Below are 10,892 nucleotides of genomic sequence, written 5' to 3'. Positions count from 1 at the left end.
AAGTTATATATAGGTTTGGGCATCAAAAACCGGTTCCAACGGCTATATTACCGTTGGAACCGGTTCCAACGGCTAATTGGTGTCTAAAAAAACCGGTTCCAACGGCTATATTACCGTTGAAACCGGTTCCAACGGCTAGTTTGACTTTTGTTTGACCCTTCAAAAAAAAACCCGTCGGAACCGGTTTTTCCAGGTACGAACCGAACCGGTTCCAATTATGAACCGGGTAGGAACCGGATTGGAACTGATACTGACATACAAATAGGAGAACCGGGTACGATTTTCGGGTACAAAAATACCCAAACCGGTATTGTACCAACCGGGTTGGAACTGGAACCGGTTCCGGTTCGGTTCCACTAGTTAGGTTCCGGAACCGGTTTTTTTGTGCACGTCTAGAAGCCAATACTCGTGACGAATTACTTGGTTGGCCTTTCACCCATAGCCACAACTTATCCACCGCTTGTGCAGCCCCACATCAATACCTTTTGAGTTTCGGTCTTGCAACCATACTCCCTGGGCGGTTCCTCTTCCAACTCGTCCCAGAATGGGCATTATAGAGGCACCATTTGCCAAACTTTTCAAACCCCATTTCCCTCTTAAGACATTTTATCAACTATTCACCTTTTGAATAAAACACATCAAAAAATAACTAAACCAAAGTAAAACAACCCATATAAAGAACTAAAGCACACACATACCAAGAACAAACAAAGATACAAAGATACCAGTTGGATCATTTGGTGTTTCCTAAAAACTCAATATCTCAAGGATAAATCAACCCATACCATGGCATTCACCAGAGTATGGGTTCGATGTTAAATGCTAATCCATTAACTAAACTCGCTAATCAGCAACTAACTCAATGCAACAAGTCTTTCAATCAACAACACTTGTATTTGCCTTCAAAGAACCATCTGCTTCAACCACTGGCAATGCAATTGCTGGCCCGTTTTCTGCAGGCTTTTCTTCAAAACCAGACACAGGCCTGTTTTGTCCAGGGTCTTCTTCAGACCCAGGAACGGGCCCATTTTGTGTGGGGTTTTCTACAGACCCAGACATAGGCCCGTTTTGTCCAGGGTCTTCTTCAGACACAGCTACAGGCCCGTTTTGTACAGGGTCTTCTTCTGACCCAGGTGTAGGCTCGTTTTGTCCAAGGTCTTCTTCAGATCCAGACACAGGCCCGGTTTGTAGAGAGTCTTCTGACCCAGGCACGGGCCCATTTTGTCGAGGGTCTTCTTCAGGCCCAGATGGGGGCACGTTTTGTCCAGGGTCTTCCTCAAACACAGGCATGGGACGATTTTGTTCAAGGTCTTCTTCAGAACCAGACACGGGTTCTGCATCAATGGGTTTCTGCTCCAAAAGTACAGTTTCACTTGCCACATCAGCAATATCATACTGAGTTCCCTCTTTGCTTTTTGGTTTACTCAATTCAGGTTTATCACTTACGGAATTTATGAGGGGGCAGATGGGTGCAGGCCTCTCGCGACACCTATGGCACTTAAAGCCGATAATAACTCCTATGTGCTCATCTTTAAGCCCAAAAGCATCCCCATGAAACCAGTCTGAAAAAAAAAACAGAATTAATAATCGGAAATTTTAATAACCAAACTTGGAGGTTCGCACTGGTGCATCTCCAAGTGGTGAAACGGGTCAAAAGCTGGTTAAAAGTAAAGGTGTGAACAACCAGAGCTTAAACATTCTCGAAGATAAGTTGGAGATCATTAAGATACAAGTTTGAGCCTAAACTTCATATACCGACCTTAAGTAAGCTCGAGGGCCTGAACGAGTCATTTATACAAATATAATACTTCTTATTTTGTATAATAAATATATATCATTATAATACGTGAAATTATGATCAAAATATTTTATATTTTTTTATAAATATACATATAATTTATAAATACAGATATAAATAGATATAAATTCAATTAAATAAAACAAGGAATAACATCCTTAAAAACCAACATATTTTCTCATTTTTATGAATAAGTCCATTAACATAAGTTTGGCATAAAAGTCCATACACTGGTCAAAAGAACATGAGAAAGCCCGTTAACTCAATTTTATTGTATTAAAGTCCTTGTACTTTTCAATAATACATGTACTTTTGAACAAAATAATTATGATATCGTCCTGTTATCTCTTAAATTTGTCAAAGTTTGATGAAGTGACAATTCATTTTCTTTTCAAAAAATAATATATAATCTCATTTTGACGAATTTAAAGGGTAACGAGTGATTATTCTGAATATTTTATTCACAAGAAGATACATTCTAGATAAGTGTAGGGACTTTAATACAGCAAAACTGAGTTGGGGGACTTTTTCTTGCTTCTTTAACATGTACCGGGACACTTTTATATGCCAAAAGTATGTTCGGACTTTTTCATTAAAAAGCATATTGTTTCTTTTATGATAGTAACCCATAATTAATTAAATACTTGAAAAATATAAACGAGGCAAGCCTGAGCTTCAGGGATAGAGCTTGAAACGAGCCGAGCTCGAGCTTGGGCAAGCTCAAAATCTCGGCTTGGCCCGGCTCATTTACACCCTTACATAAAACGTTTTGAAATCATACTAAGTGTATAAAATTACCCAACAAGCCCCTTTTGCCACCTCTACATAATAGTATGCAAACAAGAAAAAAAAATACCTTTGCAAGAATCACAACAAATATAATTCAACCATGATTTGAATTCTGGTTCATGACATATAGAACATTTAGGAGACTCATCAGGGACGGAATCCGACCGTTGAATATGATTCTTGGATCTAAAATCATCTACTCGTTCATCATCAGGCTTTCTTGACAAAAGAAGACCATTTAGCCAATAAATAGCATTCACCGCAGGTGATCGCCTCTTTTTATAACTTAGCTTGATGACCTTTCTTGGTCTTCCACGTTTACCTTTCGGTTTTTCAATTACATACATAGAGTTTAACTGCTTTTTACCGCCACCAGATTTTGACTGTTTCTTCTTCTTCTTCTTCACCGGCTTCTTTTTACTTTGCAGTGAAACAATTTTGGCAGTGCGTACAGATCGTCTTAGGGGACAACAAAACCTTTATTAGTGGCTTGCTGTTGCAATGATTGTTTTCCTTTGCCACCCTTTTTGGTTGCTTTTGTGACCTTTTTGGTCTTCCGAGTACCTATTTTCCCCTTCTTGGGACCCGCAGCCTTCACTGTGTCTCCAGCATGGCATTTGATGCATGTATACATGCCTCCAGTTACCTTCTTCACGTCTTTTATATCCTGCAGTTTATATCAATTGCAATAATAAAAGTGGCTTATTTTGATAAAATAAAGGTGTCACATAGATAAAATAAAATTTCAAAAGTTATAATATCCTTCACAAAGAACAGAAAGAGTAGTGCAGAAAATATTTACCTTCGCAATATTGGCAGCTAATAGCGTCCCTGAAGTAACAACAAAAAAGTACGAAAAAGATTAGCCCAACTACAAAAAGATTATAGCAGGAATGCTACAAGTGAACATAACTACAATCATGGGTGAAGGGATAATATGTTCTGTAAAGTCAAATGCATCTTGATTTTCCAACTTAGTTTGTGTACAAAATTAGTAATCAGACATTAAAAGGAACAAAAAAAGAATCAATAAGTCTTTGGGAAAAGTGATTATGATATACTGATCAGGCACCCTCTGTCTTTAAGTTCCCATTTGAGGTATTGAAATCAGCTAATTTAACTATTAGACCCCACTGCATCATCATCATCATCATCATCATCATCATCATCGTACTCAGTATATCCCACCAATAGCAATGCTATGGTAGGGTCTGAGGAGGGTAAGATGTAGACAGCCTTACCTCTATCCCATAGGGATAGAGAGGCTGCTTCCGGTGAGACCCCCGGCTCGATAGTAGTTTTGCATCAAGCCTTGGACATAAGGCACATAGCACTCAATCATCGGGACACCGGCTGATTGGTGCATGTGCCCTTGTCTTTCGGCTATCAACGCCACCACATGATGCCTGATTAACCTTCCGCCACTTTTAACGTTATTTTCACGAGATTAGTAAAATAACGTCAAAATTAGTGCAATTTTACTTTTGCCCACCCGAGGGTTCACACATATATACATTATATGCATGCAAGTAAAAAACTGCAAGGCATGATATGTTATTACTATAGTACTTCCATTTACAAGTTGATTCTTTTATAATTATACAAGGGTTAAATTGCTTTTGCAAGCTCTTTCATTTTAGATCAGAAATAATGATTTAATATCTTGGTCAAACAAACTAGCAAATTATATACTATGCAGTTGATATCGGTTATCGGACCTCTAGCAGAATATCGATCAAAATATCAGTCAGGTTATCGGTACACGATACTATCAGCGATATTGACCAATATTTGACCGATATATCACCAATTTTCCCGATCTCAGATTTCAAGTCTTAATTGTCATTTTTTAGTGTTTAATGTTAGTGTTTTAAGTCTTAAAACATTTCCTACTTGCTACAAAAGTTAGTGATTTGTAAGTTGCAAAAGGTTAATTTGTTAATGATAACCGATATCTCAAATATCGGTCCTTGACAATATCGATCTTAAACCGATATCTGATATTTTTCAGCATTAACTGCATAAATTTCATACTCCTTTTATTACATGCAATATAAAATGTGGAAGTTGTACCTGATAAGAACCTCCTTATTGCAGTGGCTACACAGATGACTCTCAGGTTTTTCTGCTTTAGATAAAAGGTAGTCAAAAACATTTTTCTTTGAAGGGTTTTTAGTGCTAGATGGAAGACTAATACTACTACTAGTCTTATTGGACTTCAATGAAATTCTTTTATCTTCAAACGGTTTCAAAAGAAACAAAGGAACATAAGGCTCCTGCACCCAATACTTCTTCCTTTCACTTGATGCTGAGTCATCTACCTTAGACCCATGTTTTACAACAGTATCGGGTATAAATCTTCTTTTCCCAAAATCTAGAAGATACTTCGCACCACCGATTTCTGAAGTCTTGCGCCGGATTATAGCCTTCTTAAATGATCTCATTGACTTTAAAGATTCCTTGTCCATCTTTGCCAGATGACTGCTGTTCTCAATCTCTTCCCATTTAATGTGTGCATCAAGTTCCCTAATCTGACAAATAGAATCACCAATCATTAAAACACACACGTATATACATGATTACGTATACATAAACCAATTTGACCTGGTTCAATTTAGATAAGTTTTTTCTTTTTGATATTTGACCATTTTGGAAACAAAGTATATCTCAAATTAAATGATTTTCTGGTTAAACTAACAATAAGGTCTGAGTAAATACAACTAAATTAAAGGTACCTGAAGAGCAAGCTGTTCCACAGAAACGGCAGACTGGACTGAAGCTCGCCACACAAGAACTTTACTTCTCTTTGGAAAATCAGAACTTTCAGGATACAATATACCATCAATCTTCGTGCCCCCGCCTATAATAAACAATAATTTCAAATTAACAACTAATTAATTCAAATTTGCAATTACAAGTTTCTTAAACAGACCTTGACGAGCAGCTTTGAGAGCCAACTAGCAAGGCAAAACCTTCCAATTAAAAAGCCGTCTTGTGAGCCTCCCGCCCCTCCACCAAAATAGGCCCACACCACTTGACGCATTTTTAGACGAGTGCGGTTCTGGATCCGAAGACTTGGATCTTTTCTTTCCAACCACGTTTCTAGTTGAGGGAAAGCGAAGCTTAGATGACACTACATGAGAAGCGGACCCCACCGTGGCCACTGAATCCACGTGTTTTATCCACTCATCCGATAATGCACGAGACCATATATTGGACTCTAGCTGAGCAAAAGTAGCAAAAAGTATAAGTGAATGTCAAACAACACATTCTCTAACCAACAGTAGCATAAACAAAAAATTATGGTATCTATAACAGTAGCATAAACATATATTCTACTAAGAAAGTGAGAAGTCATTAATGTATGCCAAAAACGTGCATTTTCTAACCAAAAATAGCATAAACCGTAAAATCTTGGTATCGATAATAGTAGCATATATCATATATTCTACAAGGAAGTCATTAACGTACACCAAAAGTATGCATTTTCTAACCAAAGGTAGCATAAAGTATAAACCATAAAACTCTGGTATCTATAATAGTAGCATAAATCATAGATTCTACAAAAAAGTCATTATGGTATCTGTAATAGTAGCATTAATCATAGATTCTACAAAAAAGTCATTAATGTATGCCAAAACCACACATTTTCTGACCAGAAGCAGCATAACCCGTAAAAGTCTGGTATCCTTAATAGTAGCATATATAAAAAAATTCTACTAAGAATAATAGGCCAAAAATGCGCATTTTCCAAAGAAAAGTAGCTTAAACCATAAGATTTGGGTATGTATAATTGTAGCATAAATCGTATATTCTACCAAGAAGTCATCAATGTATGCCAAAAACTTGCATAATTTAAACCAAAAGTAGCATAAGCCCTAAAATTCAGGAATCTCTAGGTCGTATATTCTACTAAGAAGTCATTGATGTATGCCAAAAGCGCGCATTTTCAAACCAAAAGTAGCATAAGCCCTAATATACGGGAAACTGTAATAGTAGCATAAATCGTATTTTCTAACCAAAAGTAGCACAAACCCAAAGATCTGGTATCTATAATAATAGCATAAATTGTATATTCTACTAAGTCATTAACGTATACCAAAGCCCGCATTTTCTAACCAAAAGTAGCAAGAGGTCAATGAAAATCTTACCATGAGCAAGAGATCTTTAACTGGAGCAATATCAGACGCATCGTGAAAACGTTTACGATAAAGCTTTGGGAAATGAGGATTGAGCCAAGGACCCAACAAAAGACCACGCAACCGATCTTCAATGTATAAAACATGACACATAACATCAAGAAAACGTTCATTCCTGCTTATTATTCGTGAATCAAAACCCAATATTTGACTTGTATAATTTTCCAAAACATAACCATTATTCATGTAGAATAAACAAATCCCATCATCAGTAGGAAACTTGCAAGCCATACACCAGCCACGCTTTTCTTTACGAGCATCCAGACTCGGATTGTGAAGGTTTGACCAGAAAAAGTCAGCAGGTATCTTTGTTATGGCTTTCATTTGTATTGATATCAATTCCTCTAAAGTTTTTGTAGGTGCTTGAATGTTAGTCTTATTGTCTGGAACTTTCCGGGCCCATTCTTCAGCCACTGATGATGCCACTCTGGCAAAAGTATAAAAATTCAGATAACTGTTTTCTAACTGCTGCGACATGTTCTTTCTTGTGCCCGTCCTGTCTACTTCTACTGGCTTTTCTGAATCCAATTTAGTTTTCTCAAATTGAAATTTATTGTATAAATGCCAGTGCTTTGTGATGGCATCCGATATATCTTCATATGGGCCATTTGGTAATTTAAGTGTGTCAATGAGGGCGGTTAAGTCATTCATGTGGTAGTAATGATACGAGGTTTCGGTTTCAGCATCACCAAGATCTGACCTGTAAATTTATCCAAGTAATCAATTAGAAAAACACGAGGATAGTTCATGTAATATTTTATCTGTAACTGTTCCAGCAGGTAAAATATATAGGCTTAAAAGGAAACAATCAATAGAGACCTATATGTACTTATGCATAGAACCTCTTAAATCATTCTAATCAAAGAAAAAAGTCTTAGTGGGCGTTTGGGATTGCATGTTTTCACCAACTTATAACTTATAAACTTTTTAAAAAGTAATAAGGTGTTTGGGTTTGCTTATATTGTGAGAGGAAAAGTTTCATAAGTTACAATGTTGTAACTTATTAACTTAATGAAAAGTTATAAGGAGGTAAAATAAGGAATCCCAAACACCCCCCTTAAATGTAAAACAACCCATTTTGAACTGTTACCCAACTTCCCACCCTGTTCGTTTTCACCCCTAATTAGGGCTTTATACAAACCGAAACAAACAAGGCCTTGTTCGTGTTCATTCATTAAGAATTTACCAGACAAACTAACAGTTCATAAACACATAACCGAATGAAATTTCCTGTTTGTGTTCTTTATTAACAAATTGAATGTGTCTGTGTTTGTTCGTTAAGTTCATAAACGAATGCTAACAAACACAAATCAACAAATGAAACTATGGAAGGCTCGAAGCGGCAATTTAAGAATGTTGGAAAAATGGAAGCCCTAAATCTTAACTAACTAGCTTAAATTAGAATAATTAAGTAAATAAAAATAAAATAATAAAGGTTTAAAGGTTAGTGACTTAGGGCGATCAGTTAAAATTTAAAAATAAAAATAAAATTAAAAAAAAAACCTTTCATAAATGAATGTTTACGAACAAAATTAAACGAACGAGACCTGTGTTCATGTTCATTTATATAATTAATCAAACGAAATTCTTTGTTCACATTCCCTATGGGTTAATTTTCTTTACGGGCAACCTGCAAGGCTATATGTAGGGAATGATTGTATCCAGTCAACTACTGGGGTTCAACAAGGCGATCCTTTAGGACCCCTTCTCTTTGCTTTAGCTTTACACCCCCTCATTCATCAAGTACGAGATGGTTGCAAGTTACTTTTCCATGCATGGTACTTAGATGATGGCACGATTATAGGAGACGCCATTGAAGTGGCTAAAGCCTTGGATATAATTAGATCTAAGGGGCCAAGTTTAGGGCTTTAGCTTAATATTAAAAAGACAGAAGTATATCGGCCGTCGTGCAATGGTGTAAAGGCAAAAGTAGGTTTATTTCCTATAGGGATTGGGAGACCGGAGTTAGGGGTAAAACTCCTTGGAGGTGCGGTTAGCCGGGATGCTGGGTTTATCAGTAGTTTGGCCATTACCAGAGCTTCAAGAGCCGTGGAACTAATGAGATGTCTTACTCGTCTGCGTGACCCTCAATGTGAGCTTCTCTTGCTTCGTTCATGTATGGGGGTGGCTAAATTGTTGTTTGGACTCCGAACATGTCAGCCTATGTTTGTTAAGGAAGCTGTCTCTGTTTTTGACAAAGGGCTTCGAGCGGCGATTGAGGATATTGTGGTATGTGGGGGTCCGTTTTTTGGGGATTTTCAATGGAGACTAGCCTCTCTCCCTATCCATTTCGGTGGTTTAGGGTTATATTCAGCTGAGGATGTTTCCACCTATGCTTCCGTCGCCTCGAGAGCACAATCTTGGAAGTTACAGGACCACATTTTGCGTGATTGTGGTGGTGATGGGTTGGATTCCGATTTTGGGTGTGCGATGGATTATTTGCACAACTCTATTCCCGATTTTGATCTTGGCGGGTTCGCTAATAAGGACACCGCCCCCCCTAAAGCCCAAAATGCTTTGGCGAGTGCTCTTTATAGTAAAACCGTCCAAAGTTTGGGAGAAAAGTTTGGCATGTCCTCTCGTCAAAGAGCGGTATTAGAATGTCTTCAGGCTCCTCATGCTCAAGACTTTTTGACTGTCACCCCAATCGAAGGGTTAGGCCAGCACATGTCAGCAGTGGAGTACCGAGCCATTCTTAAATATCGTTTAATGATCCCACTGTTCCCAGTTGATGAGCCATGCCCGGTCTGTCGTAAGGTTTGTTTAGATGATTTTGGTGAACATGCGATTCATTGCAAAGAACTCCCTGGGTTCAAATATAGACATGATTTGGTCAGAGATGTCCTTTGTGATGTGTTAAAACAGGCGGGAATCTCGGCAAGAAAAGAGGCTCCTGTGAATTTCTTGTCGGATCCACGTGAAGGAAGGTCTACTCTCCGACCAGCGGACATTCTTGTGTTTGGATGGGCGGGGGGGAAGCATGCTTGTGTGGACCTTACCGGGGTGTCCCCTCTTGTCAGGCTTAGGGACACCGGGTTTGTTGCTAGGCATGCCGTGCTAAAGGCAAAAGCAGGAAAAATTGCTAAGCACGAGAAGGCGTGTGTGGAGAATCACCACACCTTTCCTCTTTCTACCTCGTTTCTTACCACCCATGTCTGTTTTCTCCAAACATTCATGATAATCAACGTCATTGTTATCCGTCTGATTATTAAAACAACTCTGAATCCCCAACACTATCGGGCGTCTCGTTGCACCGTCACCGGAAGCATCTTTAGTGGTATTCTCTCCGTTAATATAACCTCCGAGATCAACATCTTGATTCTTATTTACATCATCATTTAAGTCCATATCGAAATCCAAACACCGTTCTTCCTTAGCATTAACAGCATCATCCTCCACTAAATCTTTCCCTTTTGATTCCAAATCATTTTCCTCAATCAACTCCAAATTCAAATCAATGCCGTCATCATTTACATTTACTTTGTCACCAATAGAGTTGAGATTGTCACAACAAACACTAACAGAATCCAAATTACCATCAGCAACTGCAACAATAATTATATTATTACCATTGATTAATCGAATCGAAATAAATTATAAGTATCAAGTAGTGCATTAGTTACCTGAAACCCTAACCCTAGGATCGGCAGAAGGTGCATCGAATTGAACAAGTGCAGTCAACTCAGAGAGATCAATCTCTTCAGAATAGCCGTCGTCGTAGCGGATCTCGAAGAATCCGGAAGCGGAATCGAATGACTTGACGACTCCGCTGAAAACCCCAAACCCTTTGAACTGTTTCCGTACGCTTCGGCCTACGAACTCCATAGCTACAAGAAGAAGATAATAACTGTGATGGAATCGATTTGTGTCATCAGCTACAATTTGGATTTGGGTTTTCTACAGAGAGTAGTCGAAATGAGGTCAACAACACTGCAGGCAGACTGACTTCCCCCTTTTTAGTTTAAACAGCCGGTGTGATGCAGCGGAAAACAACCTTAAAGATTGTTAGCGATTTAAACCTAGCCGAGTCAAGGCTAGCTCGACCTCGACTTGAATTTCATACCGAGTTGGCTCAACTCAACTCGAAACTAAAGCTGAAACCTTAA

General features: G+C 38.2%; 1 pseudogene across 1 annotated transcript; it reads right to left on the bottom strand.

The window, feature by feature from the left end:
* Positions 1-706: 706 nt before the first annotated feature.
* Positions 707-10,676, bottom strand: LOC143599406 (DDT domain-containing protein PTM-like; annotated as a pseudogene). Its single transcript, XR_013147288.1, has 10 exons — positions 10,410-10,676; positions 9,901-10,331; positions 7,973-7,980; positions 6,739-7,486; positions 5,520-5,811; positions 5,323-5,447; positions 4,661-5,118; positions 3,363-3,418; positions 2,655-3,244; positions 707-1,562 (listed from the first exon to the last, which is right to left on the bottom strand). The product of XR_013147288.1 is annotated as a DDT domain-containing protein PTM-like (transcript).
* Positions 10,677-10,892: the final 216 nt, after the last annotated feature.

This window comes from Bidens hawaiensis, unplaced genomic scaffold, assembly GCF_021521415.1.
Source record: "Bidens hawaiensis isolate Kalapana, Puna unplaced genomic scaffold, B.hawaiensis_p1.1 tig00052146_1, whole genome shotgun sequence".
In the NCBI taxonomy this organism is placed as follows: Eukaryota; Viridiplantae; Streptophyta; class Magnoliopsida; order Asterales; family Asteraceae; genus Bidens; species Bidens hawaiensis.
Note: the sequence above shows the minus strand (reverse complement) of the source record. Positions and strands in the feature narration are given on the sequence as shown.